This window comes from Rousettus aegyptiacus, unplaced genomic scaffold, assembly GCF_014176215.1.
Source record: "Rousettus aegyptiacus isolate mRouAeg1 unplaced genomic scaffold, mRouAeg1.p scaffold_m13_p_15, whole genome shotgun sequence".
Taxonomy (NCBI): Eukaryota; Metazoa; Chordata; class Mammalia; order Chiroptera; family Pteropodidae; genus Rousettus; species Rousettus aegyptiacus.
The window spans coordinates 16,037,234-16,053,221 of NW_023416290.1; the positions used below are offsets into that span (position 1 = coordinate 16,037,234).

At 39.3% G+C, this 15,988-nt stretch overlaps 1 long non-coding RNA gene across 5 annotated transcripts in view; it reads right to left on the reverse strand.

The window, feature by feature from the left end:
• The window catches only part of LOC107497974, a 36,421-nt gene that overhangs the window by 12,551 nt on the left and 7,882 nt on the right, over positions 1-15,988 (reverse strand). Inside the window, exon 2 of one of the 5 annotated variants that reach the window (XR_004954602.1) lies at positions 1,994-2,110. The exons of 3 other annotated variants lie outside the window; for them this stretch is intronic. This is a non-coding gene — a long non-coding RNA (uncharacterized LOC107497974). Of the gene's footprint in view, positions 1-1,993; positions 2,111-13,599; positions 13,775-15,988 lie in introns of all 5 variants that reach the window. One more of the 5 variants, XR_004954601.1, reaches the window with a different exon arrangement.

Genomic DNA, 15,988 nt, shown 5'->3' on the forward strand with positions numbered 1-15,988 from the left:
ACACCCAGACCTGACGGAAGACTTTAAATCAGTCACATTTTTTAAAAACTCATTTCAAAAATAACTCCTCTCTCCAGTTTTTTGTCTGCCTATGCACACCCAGAAATACCCATAAAATCCTGAGCATAGCATAACACACCTGGGTAGATATAGATATAGATCATGTAGATGTAGTGATAGACAGATATATGATATGGGATGTGTACACACACCTACACACTACACAGAGAAACTCTAACCCCCAAACTAAGCAAACACATTGGTAGGAAACAGAGAGTCCCATGAGAAAGAGATGCACCAGGCTTTGCAAAAAATCAAGAGCTAAGCCATATAAAGAGTATGTTGTAGATGTGTAGTGTGTCACCTAGATCTCTCCCTTCATGACTGAGGGCACTCATTTTCCAGCTGTTGAGAGAATGTTAGCTACCAGACTGTCAGCTGAGTCCCTTTCTGGGAATTGCTCTCAGCCCAGTAAGCTGCCTTGTTCAAGTTCATACCCCATCCCCAAGGAACATCCAATAGCAACGCACATCCAATTGCTGGTCCACGTGGTTGTCTCAGGCAGATACAACCTGAAGGACCATCCCAGCCCCAGAGCACCCGAGGGATCAGGACCAGCTGCAGCCCTTTCTGGGGGACTATGCCTCAGTCCTCCTGTCCATTCATCCTCCCCAGAGCACTCCGCAACCATATCCTTGCACGCAAAACTCCATTCCAGGGTGTGTTTCCTAGGAAACCTAGACTAAAACGACACACCATTTCTCTTTTTTCATTTCTTAGAAGAAAGAGGAAGTGATAATAAATAGAAAGAAACTGTGTTAAGGATATCCCCTGGGACAAGCAGGGCAGTTCTCTCTCAGGAGTGAGCTGCTGAGAGGGACACTCCGCAGACAACATTTAGCCATGCCAGACTCAGAGAAGATACAGGTACAGCCAGCCCACAGGATAAGAGTTTGTATCCGAAGGACTTTATCTACTAATAAGCAGTAAGTCATTGAATTGTAATTTTAATGGAGACATTTTTTCAAACATCTTTCATGTATATAAAGCCACAGTTTTAAATTGCCTGTTATTGCAATCATCTGATGTGGCATTAATCATGTCTGAGAAAACCCTGCCCAGTTATCATGACCTACCTACGCATTTGGGGAGCCTACCTGAACCACAGGTAGTTTGAAGGAGGAGAGGGCCCAATATGGAGCTTCGGCAGGCAGATAAGAAGATTTCATTGTATTTTGATAATGCAAACATCAGAAAGATGGTTTTAGATTCCTGGAACCTGATTCCTGACTCATCTTTTCACTAAATAGTTTTCTTCTAGTTCATTTCTTTGTCTGACTACTGCTGGGTTTTCCTTCAGGCTTCTGATTGGACAAAAGTTTTATAGTTTGACAATAGAAATTCTCTAAAGTTGGTTAGTCAAAATGATAGCCCTCTGGACAAGCCAAAAAGTACCCTTCATGATATAATTTCTTATCATCAACAAAGCCTATGAGCTCAAGGGCGGAAAGATACTCCAGAATCATAGATCCCAAGTCCACTTTTGAAATTACTATACACACATAAATCTTTCCTTTTAATTATGAACTATAATGTATTTGTAGTTAATCTAGATAAAAGAAATTCAAGGAACCAGAAAATATTATGTAAGATTTGTCACATAGGATCCTGGTCTATCCTGGATACCTAAAGGGACTGTCAACAAGATCTAAACAGATAAGGAGTTAGCACTGACCCGTGGGTCTTGTTGCTGGCAGAAGTAATACCCTCCCTTGCAGTCACAGCCTTGTACTATAGAACTCAATGATGAGCTGCAAAACCACATGCATTCAAAAGGCGGTTGCCTTCCCGTCTCCCTAGCCATTCCAGGTGGCTCAGGTTTTCTAGCTACCCTGCAAGAGTACTTTAAGAATTTCAATCATTTGCTCCTGTGGCATTTAATCTCTTATTTTACAAACTAACTCTAAGAGAAGCAAAAATGGAGACCTCTTACCTGCGTGTTACAGTGTATCCCCAAATACATAGCTTTTAGGTACACAATGGAATTTATCATTTAGAGATGTGTTCAGGAACAGCTCTCAGAAATGATGTGCGAAAACAATCTGAAATTCTAGAAATGGAAAAGTCAAACAGGTCACTCTCGGTAAGCCTTCTATTCTCTGTCTGACCTTCTCTCTCCCTATGCACACAGCAAATAGAGATCTTAAGTCCCAAACTATCAGAAAAACTATTGAAGCAACAGATGCTTTTTGAGAAACAGATTCAACGAAATGGCCCAAGAGCTTCTGAGTAGTCTCAGTCAGTGTTACGCCTGCCAGAATTTGCCTCGCTACCACCCCAAAGAGGTTTCTAGCATCAGAAATCAGGAGGATTCTTGGGGTGCCCTTCAAGCAAGAAGGCTGTGATCAGGTCCCACCGCGCCTGGCAAAACAATAGGAACAGTAAGAATATTCTCTACAGAGAGGTCAGTCCAACAGGACTAAGGCGTGCCACTCCTGTCTGTTATGGGACAGTAGAAAAATTCTTAGAATACCTACCAAAATAAATTGGGAGTTGCACATTTATCTGCTTTTGGTTACACTAAAACTTTCTATTTCCATAACAATTTGAACTTTAACAGAGTTTTCCCATCTATGATTTCATTTAACTAAGACAAACAGCGCACAACTTGCAATGTGAAAAAATGGACACAAATCAAAATATCAATATATGCATACTCCGAGAAAGGACTTCTGGTGACCGCAAAATGCTCATAGACACTAAACTGCCAGATCGCAGAGCCTGATCATGATGTCACCTAACAGATCAAGATTGCTTCATCTTTTAGCAGTGCCTAGGTACAAGCAACTCATTTTCGTGTGTCTTTTTCCTGTTGCGGGGCCAGATTTTTCTCCTGCTTGTGAAGGATTGCCCAGTTCTGGTCTAAAGACTCTAGCATTTCTTGGAATCCCTTTATTTTGCTGTTTGACTTTCACTTGAACCCTAGTCTGAAAGACAAACCAACATATAGAAAGGGTTGAGGGAGTTATGAAACAAAAATTTTAAAGCATCATATGAATTCTCCCGATTTCTCTCCTGATGTTCTGTGGCATTCGGGATCATCCCACTGCAAACAGAATTGATCTTTTTTCAGTCACTTGACAGGTAGGTACCATTTTATAAATTGCAGAAAGGGAATGTCTAAAGATTTGTTCACATTGCCTTTGCATTCGAGTCAGAGTTTCTCAGTCCATTGTGTAATATAGCCAAGATGGTAATGGTCCATAAAAGATTGGTTCTGGCTTTATAATATAACCAGTGCTCACCGTGTTGAAGAGATAAAGAAAAAAATTAGACCTATCAAGAAAACAAAGCTGATAGAGCAGCAATTTGAAAAGCATGGAAGCTCTGCTCTGAAAATTTGTCTTTACACAATATTATCATCTTCAGGAGCAGGACTTTCAACCACACTTAGTTATCACATTAGAAGGACTCTATCTTGTATCCCAAAAAGGACTTTTTACCATCTCTAATCAACATGAATTATGTGGCTCACGAGTAATTTCTAATTTATCTTTTATTTTAGCCTATGACTTGGAGTTAAGATGACATCTTAATCCCAATACACTCACAATTTTAACTTTGTGAATAGAAAGAGAAAGAGGAGAGAAGAAATGATAACAAAGGGAGATGGCTTCTTCACAAGCGATAAATTTCCTACATTCAGACAGGTGCTCCACGCCTCAGGACCTCGATTCACATTTCAGGAGCCATGCCAGGTAATGATGGCGTGTGGGAAGGAGCTTCATACCAAGTCATAATCCTGTCATCACAAACGGAGTCAGCAAGGAGAGCATGAGCATCTGTACTCCTTGGGGAACCTGAGCATGACATTTTTGGGACAAGGAAACCCAAAGCTTCTCTGTCTTTTTCCTTCATAAAACAAGAGAAATGATAGGTTTCTGAAGCCGATGGGACCAGTGTGTATTGATTGAGGTTGTGTGCAACAGGATTCTGAGTCACCACTGTCTCAGGGCTGCCTAAAATATATGGCCAGAAATTAGAAGGGGAATAAGGAAAATTCTGGCAGGAAGTAGTCTTGTGTTCTGATGATGAAAGTTCAAATGCCATTCAGTTGTATTTTCTCACATAAAATTTGTATCTCCTAAAACATGCCAGGGCAACAAAAGACAAATAATCACTTGACTGGGCAAGGATTAGAATCTCAGGAGCCACAGGAGAAAAATGGTAATGTAGTAAGACTGCAAATAGCAAAAAACCTATTGCATCAACCATTTTTTAAAAACCTATTGCATCAACCATGCATAAAAAATGGTGAATATTTTGAAGGGCAGTAACAGTAAAAGTTTATGATTCAGGAATGAGAAGAACTGGCAAGAGTGTCAGTTAGAGGGAAGAGGAGTATGCTGGCATCCCTTCTTCGAGGCTTTTAGCGAGTGTTCACGACGTGGTTTATTTTGAATCACTCAGCGACAGGAGCCAAGACTGACACAGAAGCAGGTCGAGACACCAAAAGAAAGTCTAGAAGGTGCCAGATGGGATTTCTGTCAGTGTAGGTAGGTCACATGTGGACATTTACTACAAGGTGCTGCCAAGGTAACAACAAACAGTGCCTGGATATAGTCAAATCCAAGTGTCATTGTGGAAAGCAGCTGTTTAAGAGAAACATCTGTTCACCATCACTCGTGGGCTTAATTGTGAGGTTCTTATCGCCCAGAAGTGTTTGTCTACATACCACATGCCCTTCCTTATGTCCAACATCAAAGAACTACCCAAACCAGTACAGAAGCCACCCAGAAGTGCTGATTACTTATTTGACTCATAAGCTGGTACTTTCAACTTGATTAGCTTCCTTGATAAGGAGGACAAACACAAAAAGATGAACTTTGGAATTAGAAAAAATTGCTTAGAATTTCTTTTTAAAAGGCAGTTCGAATCAAGCGGCAGATTAAGAAAAGAAAGTTAAGCCAAAAATAATAATAATAATAAAGTTTTTTTTTTTGCTCCTGTTCCCTAATGAGAGTTTCTCCCTAGATGAATCCGCAAGTCCCCAAGATAGAATGAGTGATCAATAGGTCATCTCAATAATATCAAAGCGCTTTACCAAAAAAACAGGTTGAGGCAAGATTAAGCTGGAAACCATTTTCCCCTTCGAGAGACTTCCCTTCTCCTTAGTATTCTGTTCCCACTTCCTTGCCGTACTGGAAACTAGGGATTCAAATCAAAGGCATAATTCCTGCCTTCCTCACTGGGCTTGTATTCTAACTAGAGACACACAAAAGTAACAGTACAGGCCCTTCTTTACTTTTCCCTGTTACCCTGTCAATTCAGTAGGAATCTTTTGCCCAAGAGACACACAATAAATTACTAGGGACAGAGGAGAGAGAAAGGTTTGCAATTCCTGCTTCCTGTTGTCTTTTGCTGTTTAAACCCAGATAACTTATGTCCTGCTCTCTAATGTCTGTCCCTACCACCTACGAACTGTGCACTGCATTTCAAATACCTATCTGAAAATTCTTTGGTTAACTCAACATAATAAAAATAATCACTGAATTTATTTATTTTCTCGTGAAAAATTAAGTACCCACATCTGTCTGAGGTAATATCTGTGAAATTAATGGTGGCAAAATAATTCTTGGTATCCCTGAAGAAATGTTAACTTTGCTACAGCAGATGAAGTTTTGTATGCCTACCTAGGGTTTCTATTATGTAAATATAACTCAGCTGATATGGGTACTTCCTGGTTTCTTGACCTGATTTTCAAATAGTTCTGCGTTGTACTGTCCCTTAGGTAAAATCCCTGCTATGAAGGATAAGAAGCATTTTGTAAGAATACAAAAGTATTTCATGAACATCTGCTTCTTATACAGGGTTTTCTTCAATCCTAGAAATTATCCCAGGAACAATTACAAGTATGACTGAGTCTGGAGAATTGAGCTATTTCTACATTAAAACGAAGGCCAGCTTCTGAGTTCGTATCAATTCAAAGATAAAGTCATTCACCAATGGCCTACTGTGGGCTGTCAGACAATGAATCTATCAACCCTTCACTTATTAAACAACAAAATTATCCACTGTATTTTTTAATACTAGCACTGGGCTAAATAATGGCCAGATGTTCATTCTTTTAAATCTCCAAATTCCATTTACGAGATCTTAATTCCTTAGAGAAACTCTTAAAAGATTATACCATAGTGACTCTGTGGATTTTTTTTAAGTTGTATGAAATTTCTGGCTAGTGTTTCTGAAGGTTGAGCCCACATCCTAATTGGGTTTTAGCCCTCTCTCTTTCTCACTTCAAGATTTATCGGATCCATACAAGGAGGAAGGAACTATCTTAAGCTCCAGAAATATGCAACAAACTAAAGAAAGATGGTTCATTCCTTCCCAGAGTTTCCTGTTCATTCTCGTTTTCTCTTTTCTCCGTGCCCCTCTGCTTTTCTTAGACTCTTAATAGCACTCTGTCTTTGTCTCTCTCTCATCACCAGTGGACTTCCCAATCAACAAATCAGACAGTAATATTCTTGTTATGCATACAAGATCGAACTCGTTATGTCTACCCTTCCTAAATACATTAGTTTTCTGATAACCATCAACTCAGTTAACGACACCGCCATCATCCTTCACTCTCTTGTCATTGATTCCAAACCCAAACATGGAAGTCATCCATGATTTTCCTTATCTCTTTTATCTCCTGTAATGGAAGTGTCACTGAAATCAGTTGTACTCTTCTAACGACTCCTCAATGTAGTCTTCCTCTCCATCCCACTGCCGTCGCCTTAGTTGTTTTAATTCTTTCTCATTTAGACACTCACTGTAGGCAAATCATCTTCACACCAGCTACCCTTTCCTTCTGATCCATCCTTTGGTGTCACCGAGATCTTTCTAAAATAGGAAACTAACCATTCAAATTCCTGCTTAAAAATCTTTCAGTGGTACTTAACTCCCTGCAGATGAAATTCAAACTCTTCCAAGTGGCCTGACTTTTTGAGATCTGTGTTTTGCTGGCTGTTTTGGCTGCAGGTACTCCATATTCCTGATCCATACTTAACTGTCCTTCCCCAAGCACCGCAATGGCACGACTTCTCTCTTTACTCATGTGACCCCTATACCTGCCTCTTCCACAGGGAAGTTCCTTATCAGGACTTAGCTCAGTATCACCTCCTCTAAGAAACCATTCATGAGTCCTGCTCCTCCCACCCCCTTCCTCTCTTCTACTACAGCACACTATTGTAATGTATCATTTACTTCATTGCACTTAAACAATTTTTATATCTCTCTCCCACCATACTGTAAGTCATGTGAAGGTAGGTGACTTTCTTCCTTTGTAGTCCTGACGTCCAGCACTGTGCCCCACAAATAATACGCTCTCATAAAACAGTGGATTTTGAAACAATGCAGATCTTCATTTCCTCTTAGTTCTGTAGTATTCAGCATAACTGACTGCCAGTCCTCCTAGAATTGTCTAAGCATTGATTTTCTAAAGCACTGTTCTCTGATTATCCCACCTGCCTCTCTAGATAGTCCTTTACCCTGATCCTCTGATGATTCCTATTCCTTCCCTTATCCTGTAATATTTGACATTTTAGTGATTTCTACTTCCACTCTTTTCTCTTCTCTCCTTCATCTTTTCCCTGGATGGTATACTGAGACCTTCACCTATAAACGGTCTGACATGTAACTGGCATTAACATCAGTCTTCCATGATAAAATGAATATCTGTGTTTTGTATGTATTCTAGATTGAATCAAATGATTACTTTTGTCACATATGAGGAATCAATAAATCAGAGAGCTAAAAAGATTTCAAGACCATAATAACCATGAAAATAAATAAAGCCTATGTATAACAGAACCAAAAATATCAGTGTGGACCTAAAAGAATTCAGATAGAAACTAAATATAGGTCACCCTTACTTTTATTTCCATTCTTGGCAATTTGTTGTGATTGCACAACGATTAAAATGATAACTCCATTCTAAAATGTAAATTCCACCACTTTGGCCTCACCTAACTGATAAGGTGGGAGGGATTTTATTGGAGTCCAGAGTCCAAATGTGAGCAAACTGCTTAATTCTGGTGATAATAGAGCCTGCACTGTGTTGCCTTTGCAGGCAACCTACACGAAGGCAGAAGCAAATTAATATTTTACTTCTCCTGGAAAGACAAGCTTGGCTGTCTCAGTGGTTGAATTTTTTTTTACAGCTGATCTTTCACCGACTTCTCTATTTGTCTTTGTGGGATTAGAGAAGGCAAGAAACATGTTCACTCATCACTCAATTCAAGCCTATTCATTGACAGTCTATTTAGCTTTGATGTTGTGTTTAGGCCTTGACTTTAACAGGAAAAATTTTAGAACCTGAAAGGATATGAGTTATCTCACAATTCACTTCATTTCCCCTGATGTAGAGAACACAATTTACTAAAAGCTCTAATATGTGTGTGCGTGTGCACATACGTGCATGCATGTGTGCATGCGTGTGTGCATGCATTTGCACGCAAGCATTGTAAAGCAACTGCTTCCCTGTAACTACATGGCTTGAAGATTAAAGAAAATCACTAATCTTCTATTTGACTCACCATAAATTGTACCTGGCCCTGGCCACATAGCTCTCAGCAGGGCTGATTTAGTGCAGCAATGAGGTTCCTGAATGTTTGCTTCAAATGACCAATCTCCTCTTCCTGGATGCCCACTGTCCTCAGCCTCACTGCAGAGCATTATACTTGAATTCTGATATTATAACTCATGCTCTACAGCTGTGAAAAAAAAATAACTCCCTATTGTAACTTCCTAGCACTCATATCCTAACTCTGTTTCTCTTAATCTGTAACAGGCAATGTTGGCCACCAACTTCCTCATTTTCATCAGAAGCCCAGTTTGGGAGACATCCTACCCCTCCTCCTCATGGTCATGCATCTCTCCTGCCCCTCCTGGTGACTTGGTTACAAACATGTGATCCAATCTCTGTCAAGGACAATCTGCTGCAGATAGCAGTGGCTTCTCAGAAAGATTTCTTTACTAATAAAAAGACACACACATAGATACTTTCTTATTTCTCTGGGTGCTTCATGTCACATGACATTTAGTTTGTGATGTATTAACAAAGAGTACAGACATCAGTGACATGAGTGTTATAACCTTCTGGCAATGGTAATTTGAAGAGACAAGAATTTGTCTGAAATATACATGTCTATTTAATAGTCATTATTAGTATCTTTGATTAAGACTAGCTATTATGAAGTTTAGAAATTAGTGCAAATGGAAGGTTTAATTTGAACTTACAGAATAATAATGAGTGTAAGTGTGTCCTTAAGATTAAGGAGTGCAGCCTTGAAAAGGAGCAGTGAAAGATTCTCCAATCTTAGTATCATAATTTATGGTATGTGTGGGGAGGAAGGAGGCCCAGTCTCCCAATATCAGAATAGATCTACTTCTCTGGCTCTGCCACATGGGTAAATACCACCCCATAGCATAGAAAGTATACTGGCATGTAACGAGGAGGCTGAGACACCGAGCCAGCATCTGGTGGACCAGCTGTGGTTGTGGAGTCATTACTTTCTTTCCCCGTTAGACAAAGAGTTGACTTCATTGATCCGGAAGTCCCCTCAGTTACTCGATGGTTGGCTGGTGGCCGACATTCAAGAAAGGAGTCTCCAACCTAAGATCCTCAGAAGTAGAGGAAATGTGGAGAAGGGACTTCTGAGTCGTTGGAGCAATTCATATCATTTTACTTTCAAGTGGTTAAAAAATAATGAAATGTGCTCCTCCTCGTGTGCTGCTCTGCTCTCCACTTCTCTCCTGTTTCCATGTTCTGCTGCTACTCGGCTGGCTTTATTCTCTCTGCTCCCCAAATAGTACCCGGCGAGGGAAGAGTGCCTGGGCACAAGTCTGCCCAAATCCTCCTCAAAGCCACCGATTCGCGCTCACAGCAGACATATGGGTGCTGTATTCCCCCTGAAGACCAGAAATGCGCACCTTTCCCTTTTTGCTCAGTGACAGCCCTGCTTGAAGGAAAATTACATCTCTTGTGATATTTAATTTATGTATCGATTTGGTTGGGTCATGACAACTAGTTTTTGCTCAAACGCCAATCTGGATATTGTTGTGAAAATATTTGTTAAATGTGATTTACACTTAAAATAGTAGATGTTGAATAAAGCAAATTACCCTTCACAATGTGGGTGAGTCTCATCCAATCAGATGAAGGCCTTAAGAGAAAAAGACTGTGGTCCCCTGAGGAAGAAGGAATTCTGTCTCCAGACTGCCTTTGGACTCAAGCTGCAATATCAACTCTTCCCTGGGTCTCCATCCTACTGGCCTACACTGCAGGTTTTGCATGTGCCAACCTCTACAATCGTGCGAGCAAATTTCTTAAAATAAATCTCTGTCTCTGTGTCTCTGTCTCTCTCTATATATATACACACACACACACACACGCACGCACGCACACACACACACACACCCTATTCATTTTGTTTCTCAGAAGAATCCTGAATAATATACCCCTAAAAGCACAAATCCAAAGTCTCTTCAAACCAAAAGGGAGAATCTACAGAACCAACAGATTTTCTAGCTCATTAGCCCCTCACCTGATTTGTACGCTCTACCAATTACAGTGAGCACTTTTTCTGAGTAATTATCCAAAGGGATTTAAGATCTCCCTGGAGTCACCACATGATTACAATGAGACTAAAGTAGGAAATTTGATTTTATGTCTAAATTATTTTTTCACATATGTTAGTTTACTAAGGCTGCTTCCCCTTTCTGTATTATTTCTTTGGTGGTTTTGTCTAAACCTTACATTCTGTTTCTCTGTTCTGTTTTAAAGAACAATTCCTCTTTATTTTCTATAAAATCATCCTAGTCAGTCTTAGTGCTTTATCTAGCATCTGGCACTCATTTTTATTTTTAAACTTGGTATAATGTCTGGCACATAATAGGTTTTCAATATATATATACATATATATATATATTGAGATTTAACAACTTTGAAGATAGATATATAAATCTTCTTACAGCTGAAACACCTAGGATTTTATAGGAAAAAGATGCCTGGAATTTTTTTATTCCACTTTAAAATTTATTCTAATACTCAAGTAAATTATTGAAAAGTCATCTGTATTTGTTCCATCTTAATATATTGTTTTAATTTTTCTGTGATGTCTGGGGACTTTTAGGAACTGAAACAGCAACTAAAAGTCAATATTAGGAACTGATTTCATTTCATGCTCCATGCTTAATAGGGCTTAGAATATTTTCATTGCTACAAACTCAGACTCACTCACCAAATCATGGGCTTGATAATATGGCAGACACCTGCTCTGCCCTGAGGGAGACTTACGTAGGCTTCTCCTGTCTGTTCACATTGGGCCCACCCTACACCCTGTCATTAAAGGCTTTGCTCACATCCTTCTGGGACACAGACTTAATTTTGCAAATCTGGTCCTGCTTCAGCTCCTCTAAAAAGCTACAGCTGGATACTTCAGTAAGAAACTACATCTGCATGAATTCGTCTCTTCAGAGATTGATTGAAAGTTACATATGGATGGAATTCATGTTTTATATTTCTATTGTACCTTCTCAGAGCACCAGGCTCGGGGTGCTAAGCCATTCTCTGAAGTAAAGCACAGGAAACGGGAGACAAAAGAAGGCCACATTTGATCAGCCATGGCTACCTGCCAAGGATTAAACTTCTGGCAGTGGCCCCTAGAGCTTTTGAGACTATTGGCAGTCTATTTCGAAGATCTCATTGTTAAGACCCTTAATCATCTCTACATTGCTTTAAATTTTCTGAGTAACATGGAAATGTTCTCCCTAAAATTACCTAAATCTTTTTGGAACCTAGTTATGCTCTTCTTTCCTACCTTTTTTTTTGGGGGGGGGGGGGGGGGGGGGGAGCAAGGGGAATTCCAACTTATCCCACCACTCACTTTGTAAAGGCATGTATCCTTTCATTAGATCAAAAGCAACACTTTTCGAGTTTCATGTATTGGCATTCTGGAGTTTAATTAAATAGTCGCTATGTACCAGATCCATCCCCATTAGGATGCTGAAGACTGCCATTTTTATCCTAAGGCACTAGAAGACACATGGGATGGGGACAAAGCCCCTGCTCCATTAGAAGCTTACTTCTAATGGAAAGAGACAGGTAATAGATGAACAATCAAATAAATATGTAATACAGTGTGGTATCAGGGCTGGGCAGAATCACGGTCGGGCAGGACTAGTTGTGCAAGCATCCAAACTGTGCAGTTGTGCAGGGCCCCTTTGCTCAGGAGGGCCCACACTTGGGGTTTAATGCCCTGTGGTCATTGTCTTGAAATTCTTAATTTTCCACTTGATTTTGAATTTTAGGAGTAAAGTCCCATAAGACAATGGAGCATTCAGACGGGGCATAGAGCTTCAGTCTAAATGTGTCTCCTCTCCTCTCCCAAGATAAGTTCGCACCTGCCATTCCCCACCTTCTGGCACTCCAGTCCCCACCTGGCCTTTTCATCTATGCCTCCACCTCATGACCACTGGCAACCTGGGCCCCCAGCAGGGACCTGAACATGGGCATTGGAAGGCAGCCTGAGCAGACTAAGACAACTATCTTTGTAACATTCTCCACAGCTCACAGAGTAATAAATCCTATCCCAAAGGAGATAACTTAGGTTTGGCAAGATTTTCTCTTATTGAACTGATTCTGACTTCCAAGGATGATCCCCTCTTTTTCAGTGGTCACAAACCTTTCGTTAAGTAATAACTTCTAAATTTGTCAATGGTATCAACATTAAATATACAGGTTTGCAATATCAAGAAGCCATATCTGGCTACAACTAGAGGGGAGGGTGTTAGGAGCTGGGAGAATGGGGTGAAGGGTTAAAGAAGTACAAATTAGTAGTTGATAGATGGTCACTGGTATAGAGAGCACGGCATAGGGTGTGCAGTTGGCATTAATGTAATGGTTAGGTAGAGAGCCAGAAGAAAGAGCAATTAAGGAGATTGTTTTATAAACTATATAAATGTCTAACCAATGTACTGTACACTTGAAACTAATAAAATAAAATTTTTAAAAAAAGAAGCCATCTTATTTTCCTTTTGAATATCCAAACGTTTGTCAATGTCTTATTTTCTGGCAATATTCCAGATACCACGATTTCTCAAAGATTATTTTTGGTAGTTCCAAACTCCCATTCACCATTTCTTTTAGTAGTCTGTGACTGGGCAAATGTACAAGTATGCTACCCAAGTCTTAGATTCCTCATGTCTCTTCTTTGCATGTCCTGGGCCCAGCGCAGTGCCTGATTTGTGGCAGGTACTCAACAGCTTTTTCCTCAAGTGAAAATGACCTTACCGAAGAATAAATGATGCTATCTGGTTTGCTAACAACTCACAATAATGAATGCAGATATGCTTAGCAAACCATATAGCACTACATGAAAGTCTAAAATTATAATACCTAAGGGATCCTAGCAGGAAACATAAAAAGGGTAACACATCAGGGGTGAAAGAGGTAACATGGAGTAGATCATGCCATCCTAACAATTTCGTGATTGTTGTTACAGAGCATATTAGCTAGGATCAATAACTATTGTAACTATATGGACCAGAACATACCTCATGGCTCAAACATAACAGAAGCTGATTTCTGGCTCACACAATCTTGTTCCAGGGGGCTGTTGCATCATAGGGAGGGTAAGATATGTAAGGAGGCTCTACTCCACACTGTCTTTCAGAGAAACGGATTACTTTCTGTCATCTTTAGCAGGTTGCTCTGGATACTTACATACCGCTGAGTAAAGAGAAAAGAGGTGGGAGAATCATTCATGATTGCTTTTTACAGGCCAGACCTGGAGGAGGTGCCCATAACTTTTATTCACATTTCTTGGTCACATGGACATATACTTTTGCAATGGCAGCTGGGAAATGAGTCAAGTTGTGTGCCCAGGAAAAAGCAGAAGTAGTTTGAGAAATAGCCAGCCATCTGTGATTTTAAATCTGGTAACCATTAAAAATTTCATAAACATTACCTGGCCAACATTAAATAGGCCAAACAAAACATATTTGAAGGCCGAGTGTAGACCAGGGGCCTCTAGTTTGCAACTCTGTACTATACAAATGTTAAGAACCATTATTATTAGCTAGGATGGACTTTTTTGGAATATTGAGATCTGAACTCATTTAAAGTGGCATATGTTAAAATTAGAATGCAGCGGGATTTTTTTAACTTTTCATTCTTCTCATATGGAAACCTCTCTAATTCTTTTATTATCTTCTACCTCTTTTCCTGAATCCCTATCATTTGAAGACCAGGATGTAAGAAAACATTTATGCCTGTACCTCATATCTCTCAGGTGGCTCTCTAAACCTTCTAATAGTAATAACTTGACATCGTCTCTCACTTTTGTCCCAAATGATTTTCTTCTTGGAACCACCCTCGAAGCAGTCTTTTCTAAAATGCTGACTGGGAAGCGGGATTCTATGTCCGACTAGTGGGAGACAGCGAAATGAAATGAGAAGAGGTAGAGCGAGTGGTACAGCATGCCGGAAGTCACCTCTGTGCTTGCCCATCACCTTCTCATGCTCTCCCTCCTCATCCCATCTGCATCCTTCTCTTGAGCTGTGGGTGCAGGACCCAACTACTCTAACTCTATTGAACTCTGTAAATACTAACAGGAAAAAAAGGAATTACAGTTGGAAAGAAAGGAAATTCTAAATGTCAATTTTAATTTCTAATCACTCGAAACCATCTCCCTCCTCAACCACTCTTAAAGATGGTCCCCACTGGTGAAGGTAACGATATATAGGACCAGCCAGGTGGGCAATCTGTCAGAATCCATAAAATCTGCAAGTTTCTTTTCTTCATCCAAGCAATTTACTTCTAATCATTTGTCTTAAAGAAATAATAAGACAGGGTGGAAACATGTGTATATAATTCATTCGATTATAGCATGGTATATAATAGGAAAAAATGGAAACACTTGAATATTCATTGAAAAGGACTGATTAAATAAATTATGGTACGCATATATAAAGAAACACCATATAATCATTTTAAAAGATGAAACAAATCTATAATTGTTGAAATTTAAAGATATCTACTCTTTACAGTAAATGATAGGAGATTAATTAAACATAGTATAATCCTAATTAGAGAAAATGATGTTTATAAAGGCATTAGAATATCCAAAAGGATACTTACTAAGTTATGTACCATAATAAGTAGAGGAGGTTCTAGGAATTGTCAGAGTTATAATTGTATCATCATCATTACGCTCATCATCATTATCATCATCATCATTTCAGAGGCACATTCTATGTATCAGACACTAAGCTGGCCAATTTACAAATATCACCTCATTAAATCCCTACAATGACTCCGTGTCTTAGGTATTGTCATTCAGAATTTAAATGTGAAAATATAAGACATAAAAAAGTTGGCATCTTACAGTTAATGAGATGCAGAGCTGGACTCAAACATTTTCACTTGACTTAAAAGCTCGCACTCTTTCAAAAACACCATAAATCCACAAGATGTATAACTCAGCTCCAAATAAGTAAGTTTATATCTTAATAGAAGAGCTAGGAGAGAAGGAAAAATACATACAACTAAAAACAATGATGGCAATAACAATGATAATAATTACTAAAGCTTATTTAGTGTTTACCAAACTCTAAGTTTTTTTATGATAACATGTTTAATGTTTACTACAACTAAATGATAGATACTATATTATTCTACTTTACAGAAAAGAAATACTGAGGCCCAAAGAGGGTCAGAAACTTTCCAAAGGTCACACAGTTTCAGAACCTCAGTGTTTAGCTTCTCCACTTAACATAATCTCTAAAAGCAGCAAGAGAAAAAAAAACAAAAAACAGTGAATTTTCATGAGACATTAAGGGACAAGAAGACTTTCTAATAGGGATTTGTAAACTCTTTGAAGATGAGGACCTTATCTGCCTGTCACCTCTATGCTTCCAGGGCCTAAAACAGAGTCTGCCATAT